Consider the following 10028-nt stretch of genomic DNA (forward strand, 5'->3'; position numbering starts at 1 on the left):
ATTAATTCCTTCCTTCTCACTGGCTTCTTGGTCCCTCTAGTGTCTAATTTTTGACTCTCCAACCACATGTTCTGCCAATAGTGCTGGTGTTTTTTCTTTTTCTTCTTTTTTTTTTTTTGACCATGTGCCCTTTGTTCAGATGCTCAGCCTTCTTTCCCGTTCTCAGAATTGGCTAATGACCCAAGGGAAAATGAGGCTGGAGAAATATGAGCCAAATAATCTGCATTTCTTCTTTTTTCTGGATCTTGGCATCTTAATTTATGGTTGCTTCAGCAGCCCTACAATACCTTCTAACAGATGTGTTTGTGCTTTATCCCGTTTTTTTCCAGTTCTTGACAGGAGTATTGGTCTACCAAAAGCCATTCTACATAGCCGGAAGTAGAACTCCAGTATTATACGTTCTGTTTTATGCTATTAAAAGAATTGTTCTGAGAGGGTAACCTGGATAGGCTTTATGAGACTGTCAGAGGGGTCCATGGAACTAGATGGAATGAACCTGGATTCTGAGTCACCGTTTGGAGGAAAGTCAAGGAGAACTCTCTGGTCAAGATCATCCACATTGGACTTAGCATTATTCCAAACCCCAAACCTGTTGCCATCAAGTCAATTCTGACTCTTAGCTACCCTGTGGACAGAATAGAATTGCCTCTTAGAGCTTCCAAGGAGCAGCTGGTGGATTTGAACTGCTGACCTTTTGGTTAGCATTACTAGTGAGAAATAGACTTCTGTTGCATTAAGCTAGTGAGAATTTTAGGATTGTTATTATGGAAGCCAATATTATTTCTCTTACTAATACAGTCAGAAAATAGTTCATGGCAGTAGATGATATGAACCTGGATTTCTGAATCACTGTTAGAAAGAAAGCCATTCAGGAGAGCCGCCTGACCAGGATCCATGTCTTAAATACTTCAGATGATTTCACTCCCTTCCTCTGACAGTGTTTCTCAACTTGGCTTCATTACAAGGCCTGAGCCCTACAGAAGATGACTGAGTGATTATTTTCTCAATTCTCTCAAGAATGATCTTTAACTGCTGTCGTTTTAGATGCATAGGGTTAGAAGTCAGTTCATTATATATAATGTTGCCTTATGGAATTAGGTTTAATTCTCTCCTGGAACCCTAATTGAGAAAGGCTGCTCTAGAATGACAGGAAAAATTTAAGAGACAGAACATCAATCTATCTGGTACCAGCAAAAAACCTGAAAATCATTGTCATAAGACAGACAGGAGAATCAACAAAAATGGAGTAGATTCTACCATTCTTGGTGGTGGAAGGGAGGCATTCAATAGCCAGTCTCTGCTAGACTTTTAGGCTCACTAGAACAAAGATGGCGCAGGACCAGGCAACGTTTTGTTCTGTTGTAAATAAGGTCACCAGGAGTTGGAGCTGACTTAATGGCACTAAAAACAAACAACAAGAAAACTGGTTATATCAGGTTGGAGAGTTGATCTAGAATTACTGAAGCATAAATTGAAGAAAGGTGATGGTTTTCAGCTATAGACACTTCAGTAATTATGAAGCTGTTTGGGATTGATGCCTTCAAGAAAGATTATAATAATTTCTATTATTAGTTCCCAGTAAAAGCTGTTGTCAAGATTGGCCGATTGCTCACACGTCATTGCCTAGTCCTTGGGGACATAAATGAATGTGTCATCATACCTTGTACCTCTTCCTCTAAAATACTGCCTGTGAAAGAACAGAATCTGGTGGGAAGCGGGTAGCAAACTAAGGCAGTGAGTAATATCCATTACTGTCAGAGATCATTTAACTCGGCATCACTCGCTTTTCTGCTTCTGTGGAAAAACTCTAAGAAATTTTGAGAAGCTATGAATATAAAAATTATAACCTAAGAATTCCCAGCAGGTTATTTGCTGAAACCCTTAGGACCAGCAGGTGTTTTGGGAATATGTGGCATCAAAAGCCATTTTCTTTCAGCTAAAGCAATCATCCACGTGAAGGTATAAAATGGTATTGAGATGCAGACAGCAAAAACACTGAAGCACTCTGTTATTTTTCTCCCTCACCTTTGTCCTTGAGATTTTTTTGTTTTTGTTTTTAAGTCACTATAGACATTTTGGAGCCCTGGTAGGACAGTGGTTAAGAGCTCTGGTGCTGACCAAAAAGGTTGGCATTTCAAATCTACCAGCTGCTCCTTGGAAACCTTATGGGGCAGTTCTACTCTGTCCTATAGGGTCACTATTAGTAAAAATCAACTTGATGGCAACGGGTTTGTTTTTTTTTAGTTTATAGTTTATAATCACCTATGGGCAAGTGGAAAGACATTTGTTAAATAATTAGTTAATCGGAAGTTCTCCGTTAACTCACTTTTATGGATCGAATTATATCCCCCCAAAAATATGTGTTGTAAATCCTGCTATACCTGTGGTTATAATCCCATTTGGGAGTAGGGTTTTCTTTGTTATGTTAATGAGGTAGTATTAGTGTAGGGCATCTTAAGTTAATCTCTTTTGAGATAGAAAGGAGCTGATTAAGCAAGTAGCAACAAGCACAGGTTGGGGAAGACAGATGACAGGTCACATGAGATCTCCAAGGAACCAAGAAACAGAAGCTTTCCCCTGAACCAACAGAGAGAGAAAACCTTCCCCCTAGAGCAAGCACCCTGAATTTGGACTTCTAGCTTCCTAAACTGTGAGAAAATAATCACTGTTTGTTAAAGCCACCCATTTGTGGTATTTCTGTTATAGTAACACTAGATGATTAAGAATTCCCTTTCCGAAGTTCTATAGGAATTATTATTATCCAAACTGGCACTTAATTATATATTATTCTGTCATTAATTACCACTATTCACTATGTTTGTCTTATTTCTTTACTAAGATGGGCTTTTTGTGTACATGGATCAGGTCTTCAATGTTATTGTTAGTTGCCATCAAGTGGACTCTGGCTTATGACTATCTTATGTCTAACAGAATGAAATGTTGTCCGGTGCTGCATCATCTCCATGATTTTTGATATGTTTGAGCCCTTTGTTGAGACCATGTGTCAATCCATCCATTGAGAGTCTTCCTTTTTTTTGCTGACCCTCTACTTTACCAAGCACTATGTTCTTTTCTAGCAAGTGGTCTTTCCTGATGACCTGTCCAAAAAGTCAGCAGAAGTTTTGCCATCATCATTTCCTACTACACATACCACACCCTGGTGGTGTAGTGGTTAAGATCTATGGCTGCTAACCAGAAGGTTGGCAGTTCAAATCCACCAGGTGCTCCTTGGAAACTCTATGAGGGAGTTCTATTCTGTCTTATAGGGTCGCCATGAGTCGGAAACGACTTGAGGGCAGGGAGTTTGGTTTGGTTGGCTTTATATCACATAGCACATCATGAAGTTTATGTAAGAAGTTTAAAATAGACTTTTAGAAGCAGAATATTCCTTGATCATAATGGTTCATGAAGCTTAAAGTCAGTTAGAGACACAAAATCCTCACTACATGTGTGCTGTATCCTTGAGTACATGTGCTAATGTACTTGTTGTTTTTTATTTTTTATTGTGCTTTACATGAAGGTTTACAGAGCAAATTCGTTTCTCATTAAATAATTAATGCACGTATTGTTTTGTGACATTGGCTGCCAACCCCGCCACTTGTCAACAGTTTTCCTTTCTCGACCTTGGGTTCCCCATTTCCATTTGTCCAGCTTTCCTGTCCCCTCCTGCTGTCTCGTCCTTGCCCCTGGGCTGGTATGCCCATTTAGTCTCATATACATGGTTGAACTATGTGTACTGTTTGTTTCATGGGCCTGTTAAATCTTTGGCTGAAGGGTGAACTTCAGGAGTGACTTCACTACTGAGCTAAAAGGGTGTCCTGGGATCATCCTCTCGGGGTTTCCTCGGTCTCTGTCAGGATGTCTGGTCTTTTTTTGTGAGTTAAAATTTTGTTCTACCTTTTTCTCCAGCTCTCTCCGGGACCCTCTATTGTGATCCCTGTCAGAGCAGTTGGTGTTCGTAGCCAGGCACCATCTAGTGCTGGATGCAGTCTGGTGGAGCTGTGGTACTTGTGGTCCATTAGTCCTTTGGATTAATTTTTTCCCTTGTGTCTTTTGTTTTCATCATTCTCCCTTGCTCCAGATGGGGTGGGGCCAGTGGAGTATCTTAGATGGGTGCTCACAAGCTTTTAAGACTCCAAATGCTACTCATCAAAGTAGGACTTAGAGCATTTTCTTTATAAACTATGTTATACTAAATGAGTTAGATGGCCCCCAAGACCATGGTCCCTAGCTCTCAGCCCAGGAATTCAGTCCCTCAGGGAGTTTCGATGTGTCTGTGAAGCTTCCAAAAACCTGTTGCTGTTGAGTAAATTCTGACTTATCGTGACCTTATAGGACAAAGTAGAACTGCCCCATAGTGTTTTCAAGGAGCAGCTGGTGGATTTGAACCGCCAGCTTTTTGATTAGCAGCCATGGCTTGCTGTAGCTCTTAACCACTGTACCACCAGAGCTCCCGTGGTGGTGCAGTGGTTAAGTCTTAGGCTGGGTTCTCCAGAGAATCAAAACCAGTAAAGCATATAAATATGCATATAGAGAGACTTATGTCTAGGAAACAGCTCACACGATTGTAGAGGCTTGAATGTCCCAAGTCTGTGGATTAGGATAGAGGCTTCTCCTGATTCACATAGCCACAGGTGGTGGTGAACCCAAGATCAGCAGTTTGGAGAGCAGGGCTCTTGCTCACAGGCTGTGAAAATCAACGAATCCCAAGACTGGCAGGTAAGCTGCTAGCTCAAGTCCCAAGAACCAGAGAACAGGTGAAGAGGAGCCAGCTGCAGGATTCAGAGCAGGCAAAAGCCAGAGCATCCACTTATATTCAGATGCAGGCCACATGCCCAAGGAAACTCCCTTTCGACTGATTGGCTACTCACAGCAGATCCCATCATGTGGGTGATCACATATAAACACTGAGAATCATGGCCCACCCAAGTTGACACACAATCTTAACCATCCCAGTGATACAGCTGCTAACCAAAAGGTCAGCAGCTCAAATCCAGCAGCCACTCCTTGGAAGCCCTATGGGGCAGTTCTACTCTGTCCTATAGGGTCACTATGGGTCAGAATCAATTTGATGGCAACCGGTTATGAAGCTTCCATTATCTCACCTTAGTCAACTTGTGCTGACTTTCCCAGTATTGCGTACTGTCTTTCCCTTCACCAAAGTTATAGTTATCCATTGTCTAGTTAGTGTTTTTCGCTCCTTATCCTTCCCCTCCCTCATAACATCGAAGATTGTTTCTTTCTGTGTGTAAACCTTTCATGAGTTTTTGTAATAGTGATCCTGTACAGTATTTGTCTTTTTGTGATTGGCTTATTTTGCTCAGCATAATGCCCTCCAGGTTCAACCATGCTGTGAGATATTTCATGGATTCGTCATTGTTCTTTATCATTTTGTAGTATCCCACTGTGTGTATGTACCATAGTTTGTTTATCCATTCATCTGTGGATTGGCACTTAGGTCGTTTCCATCTTTTTGCTATTGTGAACAATACTGCAATGAACATGGGTGTGCATTTGATATTTGTGTGATGACTCTTATTTCTCTAGGGTAAATTCTATAAGAGTGGAATTGCTGGATTATGTGGTATTTCTATTTCTAGCCTTTTAAGGAAACACCATATCATTTTCCAAAATGGTTGTACCATTTTACATTCCCACCAGGAGTGCGTGAGTTCCAACCTCCCCTCATCTTCTCCAACATTTGTTATTTTCTGTTTTTTTGATTCATGCCGGTAATGTTGGGGTGAGATGGTAGCTTATTGTAGTTTTGATCTGCATTTCTTTAATGGCTAGTGATCGCGAGTGTTTCCTCACGTGTCTAGTGGCCTGAATGTCTTCTTTGGTGAAGTGTCTCTTCATATCATTTGCCCATTTTTAAATTGGATTGTCTTTTTGTTGTGATGGTGTTGAATATTCCTATAGATTTTGGAGATTAGGCTTTTGTAGGATATGTCATAGCCAATTTTTTTTCCCCAGTCTATAGGTTCTCTCTTTACACTTTTGGTGAAGTCTTTTGATGAGCGTAAGTGCTTAATTTTTAGAACATCCCATTTACCTGACTTATCTTCTCATGTTTGTGTATTGTTAGTTATGGTTTGTATTCTATTCATGCAGTTGCACTTTTTGGTTTTGACACTTGTGGAAATAAAGGCAGTGAGAAATGCAGTATTGATCTTGATTACCCCACTCATAGTGACTCTATAGGACAGAGTAGAACTGCCGTATATGGTTTCCAATGCTGCAAATCTTTATGGAAGCAGACTGACACATCTTTCTCCCATGGAGCAGCTGGTGGGCTTGAACCTCTGACCTTTTGGTTAGCAGCCAAACACTTAACCACTGTGCCACCAGGGATCCTTGATCTTGACTAGGTAGCATCCTATGAGCAGAACTGCTGTGTTTGAATGATGAATTGTAATCATAGCATATAATAAAGCATAATTCTAAAAGTGAAAGATATTTAAATAGTTGGTAAAACTCATTTACCATAGTCGAAAAGAAAGTCTGCATATATCTTCTGAAAATTCATGATATCATAAGTGGCATAAAGAAGGCTCTATTTATCATTACTTCCTGTAAGATTAGCAAACCAGCTAAGGCATATCATTTTTCCTGTATCAATGGGTGTTTCTGACCCAAGTCAGGGCCTGCATTTGGAGTTGTTTGTTTCAAACAGTGGTGATCAATATCTTGCCAGATTGCACCTATGACTCTTGACAGGGGTTTTAGGAGGACTGACTGATCAAGATAAGCGTTTTGGTGTGTTTGCCATGAAAGAACAAAAGTATAACTGATCCATGTTATTTTGAACTACATGGCCTTGGCTGCATTGGGGTTGTGGAGTAACTGAATTAATGAGTTAAAGTTAGAATATGTGCCAAACTGTAAGCCAGGGATAAAGAGTAGAGAACTGCATTTGTCACAAGTATACCTTCATTCTTCTCACTTCAGAACGTGATGTACATGTATTCCTCTCAGGAAAGACTATTGCGAATGCTTGTATTTATTGAGGCTAAACACTTACAGTCTTAGATGAACAGTATAAACAAAATTTTTGAAGGTATGAAATGTTTCCTTCTCCCTGAGAACCGAGCTGAAACCTTTTAGCTGAGAAAACTGAGAAAGCTGAAACATCAAATTGACAAGTGCAGAATAGAAGTCTCTGAAATAGTTGGTCTTCAGGATTTGCCACTGAATCTCATTTTTTCATATGCATTAGAGAAGGTAATTTTTTCCCCTGGTACTTTGTTAGGTTACCCACAGGAATACTGAAAAATATAACATATGCTAATGTTGCCCATTTGATATTGAGCATGAGCAAGTCAAATGCTTCTGGGCTACAACTTCTAGGCCCAAAGCTGACACTATTTCAGGGGCAGTAATCATGGCATCTCTCTTACAGTCCAGGAGGGGATGTACTTTCAACTCTGTTCTCATTAGGTAGATTTTCTACCTCTTCAAATGAAAATAAATAAATAAATAAAACCTTCTCCTTTGCCTTGATATAGAGTGAGCACAAAGAAGGTGTTCTCCATGGAACACAGGAGGCTCAGAACAGAGAAAAATCATAGATGGCATTTTGCAGACATGTTGGAGAGCACAAAAGGCTCCAGTGTGGGTGGCATAACTATTAAGAATGGGTATTAAATTTGACCTTGAGCAAGTACATGAGCAGACACTGAGAATAACGATTCTGCTAGAAAGAAGTGACCTCTGGTGCATACCTGTAAAAATAGGAACAGCGTGTGACTTTGAACAGAAAGGATGCAGAAACTGGATAAGGTAGAGACACGAGAAATTTGACTGGATCAAATCTGAAATAAGTGATTAGGATTTTCAACAAAAACTTATTGAGAAAATTATTAATGAACCACATAGTAAAACAGGTATAATTTTTATTTTATAATGCAATCCACTCAGTCTAAAATTAAACCCGTTATTGTTACCAAGTTTTTGAGTTTAAAGGTACTTCACATGGACTGGGAAGACACTACCTGCTCACAGAAGACTACATCTGGGGCTCAGAGAAGCAAAACCTGGAAATCATTCTTTTGTCCAGAATGCATATTCATTTCAATCTGGAGGTACAATACCATATCCATCTTTTTAAGACATCACTAAGGTCTTTCTGAGTTCCCTGGATGGCACAAATGGTTTGCACTCAAGTACTAACCTAAAGTTTGGTGATTCAAATCCACCCAGCACTGTGGAAGAAGGACTGGAAGACCTGCTTCCATAAGGATTACAGTCAAATAACCCCATAGAGCAGTTCTACTCTGGAACATATGGGGTCATTTTGAGTTGAAATTGACTCGACAGCTATGGGTTTGGGTTTGGTTATGGAGTCCCCGGATGATGCAAAAGGTTAAGGCGTTTGGCTGCTAACTGAAATGTTGGAGGTTTGACTCCACCCACAAGTGCCTTGAAAGAAAGTTCTGGCATTCTGCTTCCAAAAAACCAGCCACTGAAAACCCTACGGAGCACAGTTCTATTCTGACACACACGGGTTCGCCATGAGTTGGAATCGACTCCATGACAACTGGGGGTTAAGATTTTTATAGGCAGGTTTGAGGGGAAAAAAGTGAATGTGATAAAAAAGAATGCCTGTAGCATTTTACTCAGGTTTCTACTCTCAATCATGTACTAAGTGTGACTAGTCCTTGTTTGTGAGAGTATGCTGCAGGAGAACTCATCCATTTCCAATTCCCAACTAAGACCCAAGACAAGGCCACAAGTTCTGACTTTAGAAATGGAAGTATGTCAGGCGACAAATATTCTTCCATCTCTTTGATGGGCCCAACATTAAGCTAAATGTATGGTATACAAAAGAGAGACTAGATATTCCTGAACTTTGAATAATTATTTTAATTACATGAGAACACAAAAGAAAGAATTGTCACATCTAAAACATTTCATTTTGAACCAAAACTCTGAACAGTACACTGAACAAGGGTTAGTGAGTGAAGTATCATGCTGTGGTTGCGTAGCTGCTGGGTTACAAAGTAGACGTGGTTTCGAAAATCAACAACAAACCCAAAATACCAGCAATTTTGGAGAGAGGGAAATTATATGCAAAATTGGGAAATTGGTCCTCTGTTGATGGTGAATCACAGCTTCCTTTTTAGTGTTTCGGAATCTCCTGCTCCTCAATGCTTTCAGAATGCCACAGACTCTCTCCTGTCTGGAGAAACGTATGTCACAACCTGGCACATACACATCAGTGTCTAAGCCGTTGCAGTAAGCGATCAAGGATACCCGCGTTTTAGAAGATGATATCTGGAAAGAGTAAAGCATGACTGAAAGAAATGGCTCTCTAAGAGTGGCATTTCTGGGATGTAACAATAGGCAGTCTTTTTTATATTTCTCAGGTCACACCCCCAAAGTGGAAATTGTCTTGAATATGAAAAAAAGAATATGAGAAGTGTTTAAATAAAAAAAAAAACCTATGTTAAATGGACCAATGCGTAACCAACCGAAGATTCAGCTAATATAAGCGTTAGTATTAAGGCTTTAAAGTAAAAAATGATATTTTAGCTTTATGATCATAGTTCTCCATAATATCGAAGTTTTCTAAAAATAAACATTCAAGCTTTTTTTTGTGTTTAAGAAATAAATTCTTCTAGTTTTTATTTTGTTGTTTTTTCCACATAAACTTGAAACAATGTTACTGTCTAGGACTCTAATGATTTCCTATTTCTCAGCAAGTAGCGATACAGATTTGCCCTTAATTTCTGTATTGAGAAATATATTTCACATCTAAAAATTTTTGCTGCCCTCTGGTGGACACAGTTCAACAATTAAAAGTATAAATACATATCAAGTTCAAGTTCTATATATCAAAAAAAAAATTTTTTTTTTTTTTTATATATCAAGCAGTCTCTTATTTGGATATGTTCCCAAAGTTCCTTTCTATGTTTGGCAATCCAAATGCATTTTTCAGATAAAAAGATATTATATCATAGTCGTTTATAAATCCCTATTATAATACAGGAAGTACTTAAAAGATGGCACCCGAAGAGTCTAATGAG

The sequence above is a fragment of the Loxodonta africana genome, chromosome 20 (assembly GCF_030014295.1).
Source record: "Loxodonta africana isolate mLoxAfr1 chromosome 20, mLoxAfr1.hap2, whole genome shotgun sequence".
Lineage (NCBI taxonomy): Eukaryota > Metazoa > Chordata > Mammalia > Proboscidea > Elephantidae > Loxodonta > Loxodonta africana.